A 21,147-nucleotide genomic window follows, 5' to 3' on the forward strand; every position below is an offset into this window, starting at 1 on the left:
CACTAACACGACTGTGAGCCACGTGACTGCTCCTGCCATCTCACGGCGTGGTGGAGCGGAGGAACCAAAGTTGAGCGCAGCGAGCGCGCTGCGGTGGCAATCCGTCGTCCCACCTATACTTCTAAAACCGTGTTCAGGAGTCAAGCTGTCCCTGGGAAGCTCCTGTCATATTGGTAAAAAAAATTGTGTTGACTACCACCGTCTTAACGCCGTCACAAAAAAAGACGTGTATCCGATACCACGCATCGATGATGCTGTTAATTGTCTGAACACGGCCGCATACTTTTCGTCTATTGACCTAAGGTCTGGATACTGGCAGATAACAATGTATCCGTCTGACAGAGAGAAGACTGCTTTTGTCATGTCTGATGGGTTATTCGAATTTAACCTTGTGTCATTTGGCTTATGTAGTGCCCCAGCTACCTTCGAGCGATTCTTGAACTCCAACCTACGCGGTCTCAAATGCGAGATATGTATGTGTTACTTCAACGACGTAATCATTTTTGGCAAGACATTCCACAAGCACCACCATCGGATTAGCGTTGTTCTAGATTGCGTCAAACAAGCAGGTCTCATTTCCATCCTGGGAATGGTGCCGGGCACGACACCATTCCCAGGATGGAAATCTTACGTCCATTGCCTTTCCAGGTCGCCTTTACCTGGAGCGTATGTTCTGGACTGCTCGGTTCGTGCAACGTAGCTGCAGAAGATTCCCCTCCAGGATGGCTGCAATGGTTGCAGAGGATGGAGGATGCCAAGTTTGGAACCAGCCGGGCAGCTCATCTGGCAACATGGACACAGCACAACTGCGTTGGACGCTGCTGACGCCCTTCATAATCGTCAGTCAGCAGCCGCTTCTTCCGGGCACGACACCATTCCCAGGATGGAAAGCTTACGTCCATTGCCTTTCCAGGTTAGTTCCCTGAAAGGTGCTACTTGTGTTAAATCCAATATTTATTGTTTGTTGGCGGTGTCGTGCCCACGAGACCTAGAAGATGTGTTTAAGCGATTTATAGTTTGTGCCTCGGAAATGTGTTATGCCTTGTCTGCCTTAACACTTATGTTGTCTGGCGATGTTGAGCCAAATCCTGGACCAATGACTAAAGCTCAAGAAGAGGCATTTTCTGCTGCTCTAGACACAATTCAAAAACTGGAAGAAGCACAAGCAGGCTTGCTTTCCGAGCTAACTATAGTGCAAAAGCTGGTCATACTGCTGCTCAGAAAAGGATTGATAAGCTAGAAGAAATGCAGAAAACACTTCTCGCAGAGCTTAATATTTCGAAAATGAAACAGGAAGCCGTTAAAGGTGAAATTAGGTTCCTGAACGCAAAGATTGCTTCACTGTCACTTGCTTCTACGTCTGGAAGCAGCTAGGGTGATGCCGAAGCTAGTGCTAACGCCCTTCGCAGTGTATCTGATGGCTTGGCCATACCTCTTCTCGGTGCGAAGACACTGAGAACAAAATGCGACGCTCGAACTTGCTTTTCTTTAACATTGCGGATGACGAAAAAGAAGATTGGGCTTTGTCTGAGCAGAAAATTGTGGAATTCTGTTCACAAAAGCTGGACATTAACTTATCAAGCACAAATTTCGAAAGAGTGCACAGGTTAGGCAAAGATGCTGACAGCAAAAAGAGGCCTATCATTGCGAAAATGACCTTCTATACGGACAAAGAGCGCATCTTGCCCGCTGCAAGAAAACTTAAGGGGTCCAAGTTTTCCATTCGGGAAAACTTCTCTCCTGCTACGCGAGAGGCAAGAAGAAAGCGTATCGAATTCGCCAAGGCCAGAAAAAATTTTAAAGCTATCTGTTGACATATTGCGCATAGATGATGTAACATACGTGTACGACCACGCAACAAGCACGGTAGTGCGACTAGGCAGATAGCTAAGGCGTGGTACTCGCACCGGTAAATTCAAGCAGGCACCTGAGCCTCAGAATTTACCATCACTCACCATATCATTTGCTAATATTCGCAACCTTCTGCGAAAGCTCGACCAGGTCTGTTCCTTCTTTGATAACACGGGTTCTGACACAATCATCTTCACTGAGACATGGCTTCATGCAGATATTTCAGGCAATGAAATTAGTCCTTTACAAGATACCTATAACATTTACCGTTGAGATCGCGTTAACAGAAGGGGTGGAGGCGTAATTATAGGCATTGAAAAGGCAATAACCTATTATCTAATGGCGTCTGCTACAAATATAGAAATTTTATGGGTTGTTTGCAGAACTCGATTTGAGAAATTATTGATTGGTTGCTGCTATCGCCCTCCTGACACTAATCCATCATTTCTAAGCGACTTACGATGCACCATAACTCATGCTGTTAAGAAGTGTCCAACTGAGCTCATTTATTTATTTGGCGACTTTAATTTTCCTTCAATAAACTGGAAGCTTCTTTCATCTAATTGCCATGTCTCCACTGCGTTAACATTAGATTTTAACTTAGCCCAGATCATAAGCCAACCCACTCGTGACTCGAATATACTTGACTTGGTATTAACAATGGCTTTACAGGAAGTGCATATTGAATTGTTACAATATGACAATACAAATATCAAATACTCAATTATACATAAACAATATTGGAGGTTAACAAAGGCAGACGAGAAGACTTACGTCTTCTCATACATCATAATAATACATCATAATAATAGTACATCCTAATACGTAAAATAAAAGGGGTGATCAAAGAGGTGTATAAGGGCAAATCTGAAATAAAAAATACATTTATGTAAAAATGGTGAAAATAAACGAAGTAACAGTATGTAGGAAAAACGAAATTATGCGTACAGTGTAACAGCAAAAAAAAAAAGTGAACAAGAGGCATACAAAGGGAAAACAGGAGCAAAAAAAACGCACTGATGTAAAAAAAAAGTTATACAGAAGTAAGGATGATACAGGAGGCTCATAACTGGGCCGCATGTAGCTGATCTTCAAGCAATGTTAAAAAGGAAGATAACGTCGCGCTTGTTGCTACTCTAGGATCCAGCCTGTTCCATTCATGTGTCATTAAAGGAAAAAATGAATATTTATGACTTTCCGTATGGATGACATGCTCATGTAATGATAATGCGTGTTTGTGCCGCATTTGTCATGTTTGGGTTAAAGATAAGTATTTGGAACTGTCAATCATTATGTCTTTGTGAATTAGCTGGTACACCATTTTTAATCGCGCAAGCTTGGCTCGGTTTTGTAAGGTAAGGATACCGGCCTGTTTTAGTAATTCTGTGGGTGAATCTTTTAGCCTATATTTATTATAAATGCATCTTAGTGCCTTCCTTTGGACTGCTTTGAGTTTGTAAATGAGTTCTTTAGTGGAAGGAAAAAAAAAACAACGTTAGCGTACTCCAAAGTTGATCTGACAAAAGTTTGGTATGCTAATAGCTTTGTGGTAAGGGGGGGGGGGGGGCTAGTCTCAGCCATCTATTTAAAAAAAAAAACAATTTTTTCAGTGCAGACGAGGTGACGTTGCTTACGTGGCGTTCCCATCTAAAGTCATGGGTTAGTGTTAAGCCAAGGTATTTATACTCTTTCACTGCGCTGAGTGTGGCGCTGCCTATAGTGTAGTTAAAATCAGATGTGTGTTTTATTCTCGTTATTGATAGGACAGCTTATTTTTTAACGTTCAGTGTCATTTGCCATTCTTTACACCATTTGAATACTAAAGATAAAGAGTTGTTTAATGCAAGATGGTCACTATAAGAGTCAATTACTTTGTATAAAACGCAGTCATCAGCGAAAAGTCTGACGCTGACAGGAATATTACAAGGCAGATCATTAATGTATATAAGAAATAAAATTGGAGCCAGAACGCTTCCTTGTGGAACTCCGGATCTTACGCTAGATTTATGGGAATGTTGCCGGCTGACTTCTACAAACTGGGTGCGGTCACTAAGATAATCTTTTATCCAATCTACAATGGGCCCTTTCCCCAAGGTTAGTTCGAGTTTATGAATTAGTTTGTCATGTGATACCCGGTCGAAAGCTTTTGAAAAGTCTAAAAAGATAAGACCGATTTGTTTCTGTAGGTCGACAATCAGCGATACATCGTGTACAAGTTCAAGTAGTTGCGTGACTGTGGAGACACCTTTTCGAAATCCATGCTGACAGGGTGTTAGCATTTGTGTATTTTCAAGGTGTTTAGTTATGTGCTTTAAGATGATGTGTTTCAACAGTTTGCAGGCTGTGCATGTCAGTGAGAGGGGTCTGTAGTTAGAGGGTTTGGTTTTACTTCCTGATTTATGAATAGGTTTTACTTTAGCTGTTTTCCAGTCGTTAGGGAGGGTCCCTGACGACAATGATTTGTTAAAGATTATTAATAGGTACTTGGCCATCCACTCAGCGTATCTGCGAAGGAATGCATTTGATATATTGTCAGGTCCTGATGATTTCTTAGAATCTAGTTTGAGCAGCAAATTAAGTATGGATGCTTCAGTTATTAATAGCTGATCTAGAGGCTTTAATTCCGACGGACGTGTCTGTAATAGTGTGCCGTCATCCTCCGTGAAGATAGAGCAGAAGTAGTCATTAAGCAGGTTAGCAGACCTTCGGTTGTCTACATCTATCGTTCCGTCATCATTGCGAGTTTTCGGGTTTATGTAGTTCCAGAACTTCGTTGGGGCTGATTTCAAAAAGTTAGTGAGCGTGTTTGTGAAGTAGAATTGCTTAGCTGTCTTATTTTTTATTTCATGTATTCAATAGCCGTGCTGAGATCGTGCTGTGTGTATTTTATAGGTTGGTTTTCAGCAGTTTTCTCATCCTCTTTACTTTACGTTTGGCGTGTACAACATCGCGCGTAATCCATGGATTACGCTTATTAGGCTGCTTCTTTCTAATCGGCACGTACTTATTTATACAATGAGAAATGATCGCTTTTAGCGCGAGCCACAAGGCATCGATGTCGGTACTGTTGTTACGGGAAAGTTCAACAAACGATTCATACTCATCAGCAAGGTGATCAAGTATATTAGTGTCCTCAGCTTTACTGTAGTCTGGGTACGCGACTATTTCTTGAGGGGTAACAGTGTCATAAAGGGGTACGGTGCAAGATGTGATCTTGTGATCGGAAATACCATCTAGAAGACATAAATTAGTTTCTTCGCTTATGAAGTGATGGCTGAGAAATATTAGGTCTAATATGGAAGAGCTGGATTCCTGTATACGTGTAGGTTCAGTTACTATTTGTGAAAGGTTGAACGATAACATAAAATCAAATAACATATCCGCACAGGATGAATGATGCTGCATTGTGTGCCAGTCAACATCAGGCGCGTTAAAATCACCTGCTATTATTAATCTGGATGACGGCGCATGTCGTTCTGTGTACTCATGCAATCGGCGTATACTGTCAAAGTCGGACGAAGGACTGCGATATACGCAACCAACGACTGCAGTGCACACATCATAGCTCAGCTTACAAAAGATAGCCTCAGCGCCCGCAACATCGGGTAACACTAAAAACGGAATATCTTTTTTGACTAGAATGGCCACACCTCCGCCTCGTGTCGTTCGGTCTTTCCGGATGATAGCGTAGTTGGGAGGGGCTATCTCATCATCTTTAATATCTCCTGTTAGCCAGGGTTCCGTTAGTGTTACAAAATTGGGCTCAAACGTAAGAAGCAAGGCTTCAAGGGAGTCTGTTTTTTTCAATATGCTACGGGCATTTATGTTCAAAAAGGACATGTGGGATGTTAGTTTCGGCGGGAGCGAAGGTTTCGATAGCTTCGCTGCTGGTTTTTTGTGTCAGGATTGACGGAAGCAGATTTCAAGGGAACTACAGTATTATTCTCCTCGTCCCAGTAGAACATATCTCCGTTTATTCGCAGTTTATCATAAGTTAGACTCACTTTGTCGCCAAATTCTTTCCTTGATTTGGCAAAATTCCACAATGTTCTTCGCAAATCCCGTACGCGTGGTGAAAAGTCTTCGGAAATAGAGAATCCTGACCCCTTCAACTTGGAACAATTTTTCAAGATTTTTGTTTTGTCCCTAAAATCGAGAAGTTTGAGAATTACTGGTCTTGTTTTAGAAGCATCTGGCCTGCCTAGTCTGTGAATACGTTCGATACTTACAGCATCATGCTTGAGAGTGTTTTTAAAAACCTTTTCATTTACTGCAAATTTTAACGTGTCTTCGCTTTCTTTGGCTTCTTCTGGCATACCATATACTAATAAATTTGATCGTCTGGAGCGATTTTCGAGGTCGTCCAGTCTTAGTTCTAGTGTTGAAACGACTTTCTGTAGGTTAGTGACCATTTCTGCGCAAGACGAAATCTTGTTATCCAGGGTTGTAAGCTGTTCTAGTTTCTTGTCTATTGCGTTTAGGCGTTGTTACTTAATTTCTTTTAACTCCTTTAGGATTTGTTGTAGTTGCCGTGAAATTTCCGGTGTGTCAGAACCCGGGTTGGATTCTACATCACCGGCTAGTAGCAATAATTTGGCGAGATGCACTATGTCAAAGCAAAGTTCACACAGCAGCCCAGGGCACGGCAGCACAATTAAACAAGGCTCGTTTGAACGCATGCAATGCTGAAAGCGTTTTCTCACCTGCGCAATTAACACAAACGGGTTATCCATGTGCCTTTGCGGCCAGGTGCCGTGCCCTATGGCCCACGGAAATGTGTCGTCTCTTCTTATAGCACGAAGGGCTCGGTGCGCCACCATCGCCACCCTCGCCGAATATAACATACATAGATGGCTTCAGCGACCACCGGTTAATTCAAATGATTCTTAACGTCCCATTTCGTCTCGCTGGAGCTAAAACAAAAACAATTCGCGATTATAATAGAGGTAATTACATTGTTATAAATGATGAATCATGCACGTTCTTTGAGAGCGTACTTTTACCATCCTTTCATAATCGATCCGTAGAAAACAAATGGACACTCTTCAAAAACAAGTTAGCTTCATTGGTTAGTGAACATATTCCTACAATCAAAACAGCAAATGATAAACAAAATCCATGGTTTAATAAAGCACTTAACAGATTAAGAAATAAAAAAAAGATTGTACGCGGCGGCTAAACGCGCGCAAACTGCTGCTTCATGGCAAAGGTATAGAGACTTCTTGAATAGCTACTGCTCCGCGGTACGCATCGCCCGTGATAAGTATTTTTCTCATGATCTACCGTCACGGTTCACCACTAACGCTAAGAATTTTTGGAAACAAGTGTGCCCAGAACGTCACGATAACAAAATAACGTTGCAAATTGACGACCACATTCCTATTCCAGATCAAGACTGTCCTAACGCTTTCAATACTTTCTTTACATCAGTTTACACCACTGAAGATCATACAAACATCCCCGATGTAGCCGATCTTGACTATCCTTTTTTGCAGCCCATTGAAATCACTGTTGACGGAATCGCATCTATAATAAATAATCTTTAACTGTCCACGTCAGCGGGCGTTGACGAGATTAACACCAAGATACTAAAAAGTACAGCCTCACCCTCGAGTAAAATATTATGTCACATCTTTCAGAAATCACTATCAACAGGACAGCTTCCACATGACTGGAAAATTGCAAAGGTCATCCCCGTGTTTAAAAGCGGCAATAAAAACTCACCTCAAAATTACAGACCCATTTCTCTGACATCCATCTGCTGTAAGATGCTTGAGCATATAATCGCCTCCCATATTTACAATCACTTAGAGCAGAATGACTTTTTCTTCCCTAACCAACATAGATTTAGAAAGGCCCTATCATGCGAAACACAGCTTTTTGAATTCACGACTGGCCTACATCATTACTTAGATCTAAACTTGCAAATTGACTGTCTCTTTCTGGATTTTTCCAAAGCTTTCGATCGTGTTGCTCACTGCCACTTAATCACTAAACTCTCTTCTTTGTGTATAGATTCATCAACTCTCTCATGGATACAGAACTTTCTTACTAACCGGCAGCAATTCACCATTGTTAATGACTTTTCACCCCACTTTCATACGTTTGTTCTGGTGTGCGCAAGGGAGTGTTCTTGGTCCACTGCTTTTTCTTATTTATATTAATGACTTACCAAGTAAATTATCCTCACAAGTGCGCATTTTCGCTGATGACTGTATAATTTACCGAGCAAAAACTAGTACTTGTGACCACGTAATAATTCAAAATGACCTCGACCTCATCAGCAATTGGTGTAATAGTTGGCTAATGTCCCTTAATTCAAGTAAATGTAATGTCCTTTTCTCGCAAACATTCTAACTCTGAGTTTTCTTACTCTATTAATGGCAACCACGTATCCAGTGTTGACTCTTTTAAGTATTCAGGTGTAACCTCACATCTAACCTTTTCTGGACTACCCACATCACCAACATCTGCAGTGACGCCTCACGATCATTAGGCTACATACGCCGCAATCTACGTAAGACGCCCACAAATATACGTGCTTTAGCTTACGTAACATTTGTTCGCCCTCAGTTAGAATTTGCTTCTGCAGTTTGGTCCCCTCATTACAGCTATTTAACCAACATGCTGGAATCGATCCAGAATAGAGCTGCTAGATTCATCTCACAAAACTACGACCATAGCGCAAGCATAACACAAATTAAGAAAAACTCATCACTTTCCCTTTTGAGCAGCCGACGTGATCTAAACCTTTTTTCATTATTCCATAAATACGTACATGAAACAAGGCCATTATCATTGACATTGCAAACATCTGCATTCACATCGAAGAGACTAAATAATCATCTTTCATTCACACGCATATACGGTAAAACATACATTTTTAACTCATCTGCACTCCCCCGTGTCATCCGCATGTGGAACAGCCTTCCAAATGAAATCGTTTCAGAACGCAATCGGGAAAAATTCCGGCACCTTTTACTCACCCATTTACAAGATTAACTGCACATTTTATTCATATCAAAATCGGCACCTACGTGTCTATTCACTACTAGTATCTCGCTTTTTTTCTCTTACTTTAAACTTACTTGTTTGATGGTTTGAATACAAACATGTCATTCAATTCTGTTGTGTTTTATTCAGTAACGTTTTTTTGAATAATGAAAAGTCTTTTCACAATTTGTGCTTGTTTTTTTAGCTTGTTTTAATCATTATCTCTCGCGTATACTCATCTGATGTTCATTGCTTTTCTATTCCTATTAAAATTATTATTAATATTTTCTCATTCTTATTCCTGTTATGACTTGTATAATAATTGACATTTAGTTCATGTTATTGTTTGTATGAAAAGTGTACCAATTCATGTATGTATTCCCTTTATGCTCCCCTTACACAATGCCCTGTTGGGTCTGTAAGGTATTTTGAATAACTAAATAAATAAATAAACGCAAAGATGTGTCATTTTGGTGAGCGTCCAGCTCTAGTGCTCGGATATCTAATCGACAGGGACGGTATACGACCAGACCCGCAAAAGATCAATGCTGTACGCAACTTCAAGCAACCAACGGCTGTGAAGGGTCTTCGTAGCTTCTGGGCCTTTGTTTGTGTTTTCGTCGGTTTATCAAAGACTTTGCCCAGCTTGCTCATCCACTGACAGACTTGCTCCGCAATAACGCCCCATTTCGATGAACCATTCAGTGTAAGGCTGCTTTTGAGCAGCCGAAGTATTTGATTACTTCCGGACCCCTCTTGCGCCGTTTCGACCCGAAGGCAGTCACAGAACTGCGTAAGATGCTAGTGGTATTGGTGTTGGTGCCGTGCTAGTTCAGTAAACTATGATGGCCGCCAGCACGTCGTGGCGTATCCAAGTTGTACTTTGACAAAGGCTCAGAGGAATAATACAGTCACAAAACTGGAATGTCTTGTGGTTGTTTTTGCTATCCAAAAGTTCAGACCTTACTTGTATGGCCGGCAATTCAAGATCGTCATAGATCATCATTCTTTTTGTTGGCTCATCAACCTACGTGACCCAGCTGGCCGGTTGGATCATTGGGCTTTGCAGCTTCAAGAATATAATTTTTATGTGACCCACAAGAGCGGTCAATGCCACGCAGATGCCGACTGCCTGTCTCGTCTTCCATCTATACTGATGACGACAATTTCGATAACTGCCTGACTGCAATCTCATCCAACTCCCCAAATTTGGACGTCTTCCATCATGAGCAACAGCGTGACCCTTCACTGAAACCAATGATAAATGTGGCTGTTAGCTCTAAATGCGCTACGCTATTCGTGATTCATGACGCCCTACTATATCGCAAGAGTTACTCCAGCCATGGTGCCACACTACTCCTCGTCGTGCCAGAATGCCGGCGTTTTCCTGTATTCCAAGCCACACACAATGACATCCCGTCTGAGAACCTTGTATTTGCCCGGGCGCTTCACCGTATCCGACTACGTTCCACTGGCCCCGCCTCTGGAAGACCACTAAGCACTACGTCGGGAGTTGTGATGTCTGCCAACGTCACCAACAGCCTACTGCACTATTGGCCGGGCCACTGCAACCGGTTAAGCGACCGACATCACCATTCGGAAAAGTTGGCATAGATTTACTGGGCCCCTTCCTGAAGTCTACCGCCAGCCGCTGCTGGATTATTGTGTGCGTAATTACCTGACACGGTATACTGAAATGGTGGTGGTTGCTTCAGCCACAGCACCTGACGTATCATGGTTTTTTCTTCACTCGATTATACTCCGTCACGGGGCTCCTCGTGTGGTGATAAGTGATCGCGGCTGGCAGTTTACCGCTGCCATTGTCGAAGAGTTGCTACGGCTTCGTGGGTGCCAGTATCGCCATTACACGCCATACCACCCTCAGACCAATGGCCTCACTGAGCGCACCAATCGTACTATCATCAACATGCTTTCAATGTACGTCGCAGCGGATCGCAAAAAATGGGATGCCATATTACCTTTTGTTACATACGCCTTAATTACCGCGAAACACGAAGTCACCGGTTATATGCCTTTCTTTCTTCTCTATGCTCGTCATCCCCAAAGATTCCTTGACACCATACTTCCTCTTTCGACGAACGAAAACGCCAGTTTCGCGCAGAGTTTCTGTCGCGCTGAAAAAGCTCGTCGACTTGCTCGGCTCCGAACTCTTTCTGTCCATGCTCGCGCGAAAGACCGTTATGATGCAAAACACCCGCCTGTGACTTTCGCTATGGGCGATCTTGTCCGGCTGTGGACACCTGTTCGAAAGATGGGACTTTGTCAGAAGCTTCTTTCTAAGTACTCAGGACCATTTGTCATTCTCAGTGCTTGAGTGACGTCAGTTACGTCGTTGCAAAAAGGACATCTCAGAACCGGCGTTCGCGTAAGACACAAACTTTGCATATTGATCATTTCAAGCCTTACATAAACCGATCGCTTCTACTCACTCGGTGAGCTTCGTCTTGCCCGGAGGAAAATATAACGCGGGCTGAAAGAGCGAAAAAGAAGACGGACGCTCTCGAGCAGTGGCTATTCGGCAGTGTCGGTTGAGCGTTGCCTTTTTAGATGCTATGTTTTTAGTGCTATGGTGCTATCATTTTAGAGAAAATGATAGCACCATGCAGGAAGGAGGTCACGTCATGAATGTGCGGGACTGGGTAATGGTCTGGCATTGTTACCCGGTTCAGCGCACGATAGTCCCCGCAAGGGCGCCAATCACAGTCTGTTGATTTGGGGACCATGTGAAGAGGTGACACATATGGGCTAAATGAAGGACGTATTATCATGAGTTCCATCATGTGGGCAAACGTCTGTCGGGCCAACCACAGCTTCTCGGGTGACAGGCGCAGTGGTCGCGCATAGACCGGTGGGCCTGTGGTTTCGATGTGATGCAGGACGCCGTGCTTTACTTGTGGAAATGCCTGTGGCAGTCGCGTCAGCTATGGGAACTCCTGTAGTATTGTGGTGAAGTACACTTCTCCAGCCGGACTAAGCAAGGCCGGGCTGATAGGAGGGTGCAAACATGGCGTGCCTTGTACCGATCCTTGAGAAACAGGATCTTGAAGCCGCTTGTTGCGGACGTCGACCAAGAGACCGAAGAACTGCAGAAATTCTGCGCCTAGTATGGCGCATTTGACATCAGCGGCTATGAACACCCAGCTAAATGTTCTACCGAAACCAAAGTTCAGCGTCAGTGAACGATCACCGTATGTGTTTATCACTGTGTTATTGACAGCTTGCAAGGGCGATGCACTAGGTTTCTTTCTTTCAGCTTGTGACGCCGGTATAACACTCACCTTGGCGCTTGTGTCAACTAAGAAACGTATTCTGCTGCTGCGGTCGGTAATAAAGAATACCGAGGAACGACTTGGAGGCAACGTAGTAGCACTGGTCGCCCTCAGTGCCTGCCGCGGCTGTTTCCCGAATGCACGCACGGCGGGACACATTTACGCGCACTACTTCCGAACCTCCGATGGTAGCAGCAGATATGCTCATGCTGGTTTTGCGATAGCGGCGTGTTAGGCTCGGTTATTGTTTGCGCCCTTCTGCTTGCGTGCAAAGCTGATACTGTTTCGGCAAGTCGAGAAATCTCCTCATGCGTCTTTTGAAGTTCGTTTAGAGGCTGTTGCACTTGCACGGCAGCCATGGGTCTGGGGGGTCATTGCTAGCAGTTTGTCAGCAAGTTCGGCGGCTGTGGTTGAATCCTTGTGCTCTGAGACCGTGACGACCATGCGGATGCCTGAAGGCAATTTTCGCAAAAAAAATTTCCCGGATCAATGCTCCATCTTTCGTGGTTGATGTCTCGCCGAGCAACTGTTGCATGTGCCGCAAAAGCTGACTAGGAGTACGGTCGCCGAGTTCCGTACCGCGAAGCAATTGCAGCCGTTGTTTTGGTTCGGAGGGCGTAACTCGGTTAACAAGGGTTTCTTTTAGCGTTGCATATGCGTTTTCGACAGGTAGTGCGAGCAACAGATCCCTGATTTCACTGGTTATGGCGGGCGGCAGACTGCTGGCTACTTAGTGGTCTATCGTAAGGTCTGCGGCGATTCGTCTGGCTGCGAACTTAGATTCCACTTGTATGAACCAAAGTGTGGGGTCTGCATTCCATTGATTGATTTATATGTGGGGTCTAACGTCCCAAAACCACCATACGATTATGAGAGACGCTGTAGTGGAAAGCTGCGGAAATTTTGGTCATTTGGGGTTCTTCAACGTGCACCCAAATATGAGCACATGGGCGTACAACATTTCCGCCTCCATCGGAAATGCCGCCGCCGCAGCTGTGATTCGGTCCCCCAACCTGCGGGTCAGCAGCCGAATACCTTAGCCTCTAGAAACCCCTTGGTAGGGCAGAGATTCGCAGTCCAAAAGGGGGGCAGCTTACTGCCGACTGAGGAGACTGACGGAGGGGCGTCGGTCATGGACGTTGAATCCATATTGCGGCTGGTTCGACACTCCGGTCGCTGTGTCTGTATTCCGGGTCACCAATGTTGAGACGCGGCGCACGGCAGAGCTGCACAAGTGAACACCTCGCATCCCAAACAACAACTAACTTTTATTATCACCCTTCGTCTCGAAGATAACTTTCTCGTGCGGGCACATGCGCTCTCTGCCTCGCACTCAGAAGCGCCGCTGTGAATCACCACAAAAGTATGTGTTGGCAAAGAGTGAAGCATCCATGGAAGCATGGAACATTTATAGTTAAGAGGGAAAGTAGCTGGGCAGATGACACTCCTTGGTTTGGTGTACTTGTAGGCGGGAGCAAAGGCCAGAGAGGAAAACCAGGCAATGATGGAGTGCATATCAAAGGACGTTGAGGAATGGAGAGGAGGGCGCGAGATAAATAAACTGGGAGATATAAATACGCATTTAGAAGATAGAGATGGGTATACCGAGCCAACAGGCAAAATAATCATGGATATGTGTGAAAGGCATGATTTGATTATTTGCAACATTACCGAGAAGTGTGAAGGGCAAATAACAAGGGAGGTAAGAAGGCTGCAGTCGACGATAGATTATGCACTGATGTCACATAGCATGTATGATAGGCTCAGGGGAATGCACTTCGATGAATGTGGCTCCAGAAATCTGGGTAGTGACCCCAAACGCATCAAGCAAAGTTTTGGAAGAGCAGTGAAAGTGGGAAGGGGACATGAAGAGCAACTACATGAAAATTTTTGTTCAGGAAGGCAAATAGAAATAGCCTCTAAACAAATTGAGAAAGTAATCACTGAGGATAATAACATAATGTGGACATACACGAATCTAATTAGACTGTTTGAGGTAGAGCTTGCTAAGGAACGTGATAAGTCACCCAGGAAAAGAAGACACAAACCCAAAAGTTGGTGGGATGATGAAGTTAAAAGAGCCAGAGCAAAACGTCAGGAAGCCTCTAGGAAACACAGATGTGCTAAGCAGCGGGGTGAACCGACAGATGACGTTGAAAGAAAACGGAACATCTTTCTAGGCTGTAGAAGGGAAGCATCTCTTCTGATCAATCAAAAGATTAAAAAAAGGGGGCTCAGTGGCTGGCAGAAGTACATAAAAAGGATAGAAAGACAGCTGCAAAATTTTGGAACCATCTAAACTCCCTAAGAAATGAGACAAGCCTTAATCAGAGGTCTATACCTACCACCCAAGGTGCTAGGCTAGAAGGGACGAAGCTATTGAATATATAAGAACAAAGGTGATATAAAAATTCCAACAAAGATGTGACTTATCCACTACTATAGACGAGGATGGATCAAGTGGCGCAATGGCTTAATTTTCACAACGAGAGTGGTAAGGGCTGAGAAGAAAGTTCCTAGTACATCAACAGGCCCAGATGGCATTCCAATGATGCTGATAAAGACATTGCGTCCGAAGTATAAGCAGACATTGAGAGAGGCAGTGAGCAAAGCAATAATCGGTGGTGAAGTCTCCGATTGATGGAAACTTAGCAGGATGAGCATGATATTTAAAGGAAAAGGGGAGAAAGCTGACATAAACAACTACCGACGTATAACAGTGACAGCAGTGGTCTACAGGCTAGCGATGCGGATTATAGAGGAAAGAGTGCAGGCATGGATAAACGATGAGGGGGTGCTAGGGAACTGCAGAATGAGTTTCGGAAACACAGAATGTTGGAAGACAATCTGTTCTCACTGACCCAGTGCATCGAAATAGCAGAAAAGGAACACAGGGCCCTGTGGCCAGCATTTTTCGATATTAAGGAAGCGTACGACAGCGTGGTCCAAGAGGGCTTGTCGGGAATACTGGACACACTAGGTGTAGAAGATAGAGTCAGTAATCTTTTAAAGGAGATCTATAAAAGTAACAACGTAGTTATAAAGTGGGAAAAACAGGTCTCCAAACCCACAGAGGTAAAACAGGGGCTTAGGCAGGGGTGTCCGCTGTCACCCTTGTTATTCATTATGTACCTACAAAGATTAGAGGCCAAATTAGAGGGAAGTTGACTCTGCTTCAACCTCTATTTCGTCAAACAAGGAAACCTCACTGAGCAGGCACTACCAGCATTGATGTGCGCAGATGATATAGTGCTAATGGCCGACAACAAGGAAGATTTGCAGAGATTGATGGACATCTGTGGTAATGAGGGAGATAGGTTAGATTTTAGAATCAGTAAGAAAAAATCAGCATTCATGATTTTTATTGATAATGAAGGTAGTTAGTTTAGGATACAGGAGGTTGCACCAGAGATAACAGATAAATACAAATATATGGGCATATGAAAAAGCAATGGGACCGAGTACCTAAGGAAACACGAAATATACGTAATGATTAAAGGTAACAGGAATGCAGAAGTGATGAAACATAGGACACTGTGAAATTACAATAGGTATGATGTTGTGAGAGCAATATGGAAAGCGGTCACGCTTCTTGGTCTGACATTCGGCAATGTGGTCTTGTGCATGAGATCAGAAGTTCAAGCAAGATTAGAAATTAGGCAACGTGGAATAGGTAGGCTTGCTTAAGGAGCTAACAGAAATACACCAAATCAGGGAGTACAAGGTGATAAGGGATGGACATCATTTGAAAGCAGAGAAGCTAGCAGCAAGATAAAATTTGAGAAGCGATTGAGAGAAATGGGGGAGGAGTGTTAGGCTAGGAAGATTTTCAGCTACTTGTACATGAAGAATGTCAATACAAAATGAACGAAGCGAACCAGAAAATGGATGGGTGAATACTTAGAAAACAGCAGGAGGTCATACTAAAAAGAACTATCGGTTAAGAAGGTGAAGGAAACGGAGACAGATATGTCAAGAATTGGCATATAAAAAAGTCCGCACTACAGATCTATTGAGCTTTTTAGCAAGAAATTGCCAAGGAAAGGATCTATGAGAATACTCGGGGTAGTTCTCTGCTGTTTGAGGCGAAGATGGGAGTATTCCGAACCAAGACATATCGGGCCAAATACGAAGGGGCAGACACGGTATGCAGTGCATGTTGAGAGGAAGAGGAAATTGCCGAACGCTTGATAACGTGCTGTAAAGGATTTCACCCTTTGGTTCAGGATGATTGAGCAGAGTTTTTCAAAGCACTGCGGTTCAGGGACAGGGAGGGCAAAATAGACTTTGAGCGGGTAGAATTAGCTAGAAGAAAGTTACCTGATTAGTGGTTAAAGTTAATGCACAAGTGAAACTTTAACCCTTCACTGCAAAGTACCAGTCTGCAACTTCACTGTTAAAAAAAAAAGGTGTATCTAGTCTTTGGTTCCCTAAGCATTACGGTTAGGTGGCGTTAGGCGCAGCCCGATTTAAAAGGTACAGCCTTATCAATGCATACATCGATCCATGCACAGCATTGTATATAATAAAAATGCTCCTGCTTGTCGACCAACTGCTGCGTACTTCTTGTCGGCCGGCGCTTCAGCGCCGTGCCCTATGTTTTCCGGGCGGCGCGTATGCCGCACGCCACATACGTTTTGGCGACGAGGATCTTCAATCCACGTGCATCATACGTCAAGGTGGGCATCCAGCCTTCTTCCTTGTGCTGTCGACTCAGCACTCGTGCAAGCTGTCCCACCGCTACTGTATTTCCTGCATACATTCCTACTTTTCAACACTTTTCGTGCCAGTCACGAGTCTTACCGACGTGTTCGTCTCTACTGAACTGCCTTCTCGACGGTCTCTTCGGCAAGCATAAACGCGGCTATCCCCCCGCCTCAGTTCCTTGAGTTCCCTGGTGTACCGCCTATTCTATGGAGGCAGTGGCGTCCTGTGTTACAGGTTTACATCGATGCCGCTGCCAGGCACGCCACGCCGGAGTACAAGAAGGCGCTGCTCCTGAACGGTTTGGGCGTCGAGGGACTCAACACTTACCTGCGTGCCGCCGAAGATGATGAGATGAAGCCGGAAGCCGACCGGCCATCTCAGGAGACGACGCTGGACGTGTTCTACACAGCCCTTGCACTGCTGAATGAACTATTTAACCCTCAACTGGACGCGCCGTGTATGCGCGGCCACTTCAAAGCCCCCTCGGCCGGGCCCAGACCAGTCGGCGGTAGGCTTTATTCTGGAAACACGCCGAGTAGCTAAGCTTTGTGAATTCGGCGCGGCGGGCAATATCCTCGCCTTTGACTAGATTGTCTCTGACATCGCGTCGCTGCATCTACAAAGAACTTTTTCTTCAAGATGGGTAAGGACTTCACCCTACCGAAGGGCGTTGCTCCTCTCTCGACTTAGCGAGAGAGAAGCAGCGCGTCTACCGCACGTGGCTACAGTTATCGGGACTAAAATTCAATTCAGTGTCCACGTGTCCGATTCAAGATGGTTGTTCAGCTCGCCGAGCGATTCAAGATGCCAGGCCAAATGGCGGCTGACCTCCCCAAGCTTCGGTGCAAGATGGCAGTGGTGGAACTTCTCCTTTGTGCTCCTCCTCGGCCTACACTGTTGCGGACACCTCCTCTCCAGCTTCGCCGCCGGCTTGCACGGGTGCCTGTTACCGCTGCGGATCGACGCCGCATTGGGCCAACTCCGTCGCTTGTCCTGCCAGGAGCCGGACGTGTTCGTGGTGCGGACGTCGTGGACACTTTGCGCGGGTCTCCCACACTACTACGGAGTCTACTGGTCATTACGGCATATCGACTGTGACCAATACAGTTACTGCCCTTCAAGTGGACGAAACGGTCACGTGCACTATTGGACTTCTTCATCTTCCCGTACAGATCAATGGATCCACTTTCAACATGGTCATCGACAATGGGGCAGCTGTGTCATTACTCAACGTCAAAGATTATAAGAGGAACTTTTCGCATATGAAGTTGCTACTTTCGCAACACGTTCTACAGAATTACTCAGAGCAAGAAATAAATAATCATAGCTATTTCAAGGCAACAGTCTCGTACAACAGCAACTGCTCCGCGATTCTCTTCTACGTCACGTTACCTCACTCTTGGAATTAGATGCCATCCGAGCTCTGGAAATAATATTCATAGGTGAGACCCACACTTGTTCTCTCGTCGACTCCTTGGCGGTTCCAGCGAATGCTCCACTGGAGTATCGCCACCTGTTTTCGTGGGACATCGGCACCGTCCGGAATTCCATTCACCGTGTCAAGGGTCGACCTGATGTGCAGCCAGTAGTGGCCAAATTGCATTGTCTTCCCTTATTGCTGATGCAAGAAGTTGCCGACGAGCTGCAACGACTAGAGTGGAGTGGCATCATTGAGAGAGGATGCTTCAGACTGGGTGTCTCTCTTGGTCGTCGTCCACAAGAAGGACAATTCTATCTGACTGTGCGTCGATCTCCGTGAGCCGAACAAGGCTATTGTTGGGGACTGTTTTCCTTTACCTCATATTGAGGAACACTTACAACAGTTAACAAGTGCTAAATTTTTTTATAAACTTCATTGTGCATCCACATGCAATTAAGTTGAGTTAGCGCAGGAGAGTCGTGACCTTACTACTTTTGTAACGCATAGAGGGATTTACAGATTTCGCAGTGTGTGCTTCGGTTTAGCATCTGCGCCAACTATTTTTCAAAAAAAATGATGAGCGATGTATTGAAGAGGTGCTCAGGCTTTGTCTGTTTTTTAGGCGACATTTTAGTTTGGGGCCGTAATGGGGAAGAACATGATGTGCACTTGAAAGGTGTTTTGTCTGAAAAAGATTCCTGTGGCAAGAAGTTTAATGACAAGTGTGTATTTGCTGCTACTAAATTGCATTCTTAGGTCATAAGTGCTCGCGGGTTATCGCCGGTTCAGTTTAAGGTCACGGCCTTTCTTGATGCCCCTGTTCTTAATGACGTTAAAGCACTCAAGTCTTTCTTGGGTTTAGTTGGATATTATTCAAAGTTTCTACCGCATTATGCTGGTGTTGTTGAGCCTCTGCGCCGCATGCTCCGGTAAGGTAAGAGTTTTAACTGGTCCGCTGAGGCCAATGCCAGTTTCGACCAGGTTAAATAACTACTTGTTGACCCACCGGTCATAAAAAGTACTGATAAGAATATTACGGTGGTGGTTAATACCGCTGCATCCAATGTCGGCATCGGAGCAGTGCTTCAACAACAGAGAGGAGATCAGCTGCTAAATGTTGCTTTTGCATCTAGAACATTGTCCCCGGCGGAACTCCGGTATTCATCAGCAGGGAAGCGCGAAGCTCTTGCTTATTTGCGGTAGAAAAATGGCATGTGTACCTTTGCGGTCGGCATTTTACATTATGGACTGACCACCAGGCTTTCGCTACTTTGCTGTCAGCTGGTGCGGTGCGGCGACGCCCCTAGCGATTTTCTCAATGGTGCACCCGGCTGTTTTAACTTTTCTGTACAATATTTCAAAGGTGCCGATAATATTGTAGTGGATGCATTATTTCGGCTGCCAGCCCAGCTTCCACCAGCACAGGCGCCAGAAGAAGAGATAATTTCTTGAGTTGCTGCATGCTTAAATAAGGACGAGTTACAGGCAGCTACTGCTAATGATGGTACCTTCCAGCAGCTTATTCCATACATTGCTGATGGTTGGCCTCCAAAGAAGCATTTGACTTCAGAACTTGTGCCTTACTTTGCAGTTAAAGATGAACTGTCTTATACCGATGGGCTCATTTTCCGTGGGGAACGTGTTACAGTTCCAAAAACTTGCAGGGGGCAAATAATTCAGGTAGTCCATGAGATCATCCGGACATAATTCGTACAAAGCAGCTGCTTCGTGACAGGCATTGGTTGCCATTCCTTGGCAAACAAGTAGAAAGTGCGGATTGGAACTGTTGCATCTGTCAGGCTGTCGACAAATTGGAAATCTGTGCTTGCACCCCTGAAACCAGTTTCTTCTCCTGAGAAACCATGGGTGAAGTTGAGCATGAACATTATTGGTCCTCTTTCAAATGTTCCCTCAGATTGTCGCTTCGCAGTCACTTTGATTGACTATTACTCCAAATGGCCTGAAATTTGTTTCGTTCGAGACGTTTAGTCTGGTGCAGTCATCACCTTCTTGACTTCAATCTTCTGCCGTGAAGGTTTTCCAACATGCTTAGTAACAGACAACGGTCCCCAGTTTAAGTCTCATCAGTTTGAAACTTTTCTTTCCGAACGAAGTATTCAACACCTCTGTTCTTCCAACTACTATCCTCAAGTGAATGCGCAGGTTGAGCGGTTCAACAGGGTCCTGGAAAGGGTTAGCCGTCGCCAAGTAACGGTGACAAAAACTCCTTCGTTTATTTTCTATTTCAATAAAAAAACAGGGTCCTGAAACACTACATTCAACTAGCCCAACTAAAGCGATGTCCTCTAAAGAAGGCAATTACGGAGTACTTCAACGCTGACCGTTTTTCTGCTCAGGCAACTACGAGATCGTCTCCCGCGACGTTGCTTCATAGACGTGAACATCACACAGTGCTTGACATAACTGATCTGCCGTTGCCTTCTTCTTTGAAGTCATTTTCGGACAATACCACAAGGACGCGAGTTTTTCATAGGCAGAACTACGTTAAGAATTATGTCGATCAGAAGCGAGGAGCCAAACCTTCAGTCATTCAGGTTGGCCATAGAGTCAAAGTACGTGTTCCAGGGAAAAAGCACAAGTACAGAGGTCCGTTCACATTTGTGTTGGCAGTGGGATCCCAGGCATTTAAGGTCAGTGATAGATCGGTTTGTAATGATTCTAAACTTGTAATCGCCTATTTCGAACGGGAACGAACTTCATGCTTGCACTTTTCAATACCTTTGCAGAACCAGCCGCAATACTCTGCCTCGGTTCTACGATGGGTTTCTATCCCTATTTCGGCAGCATCACAGTCTCCCCCTGGGGGATGTTAGGGTGTAAACACAGAAGATATATGTGTCATAACATTCTTCGAAAATTGTATAA

General features: G+C 44.7%; 1 long non-coding RNA gene across 1 annotated transcript in view; it reads left to right on the forward strand.

Annotated features, from left to right (window-relative positions):
• The first annotated feature begins 791 nt into the window (after window positions 1-791).
• Window positions 792-21,147, forward strand: part of LOC119185766 (uncharacterized) — a 32,870-nt gene continuing 12,514 nt past the window's right edge. Inside the window, exon 1 of the long non-coding RNA XR_005111602.2 lies at window positions 792-913. This is a non-coding gene — a long non-coding RNA (uncharacterized LOC119185766). The remainder of the gene's footprint in view (window positions 914-21,147) is intronic.

Source organism: Rhipicephalus microplus, chromosome X (assembly GCF_043290135.1).
Source record: "Rhipicephalus microplus isolate Deutch F79 chromosome X, USDA_Rmic, whole genome shotgun sequence".
Classification (NCBI taxonomy): Eukaryota; Metazoa; Arthropoda; class Arachnida; order Ixodida; family Ixodidae; genus Rhipicephalus; species Rhipicephalus microplus.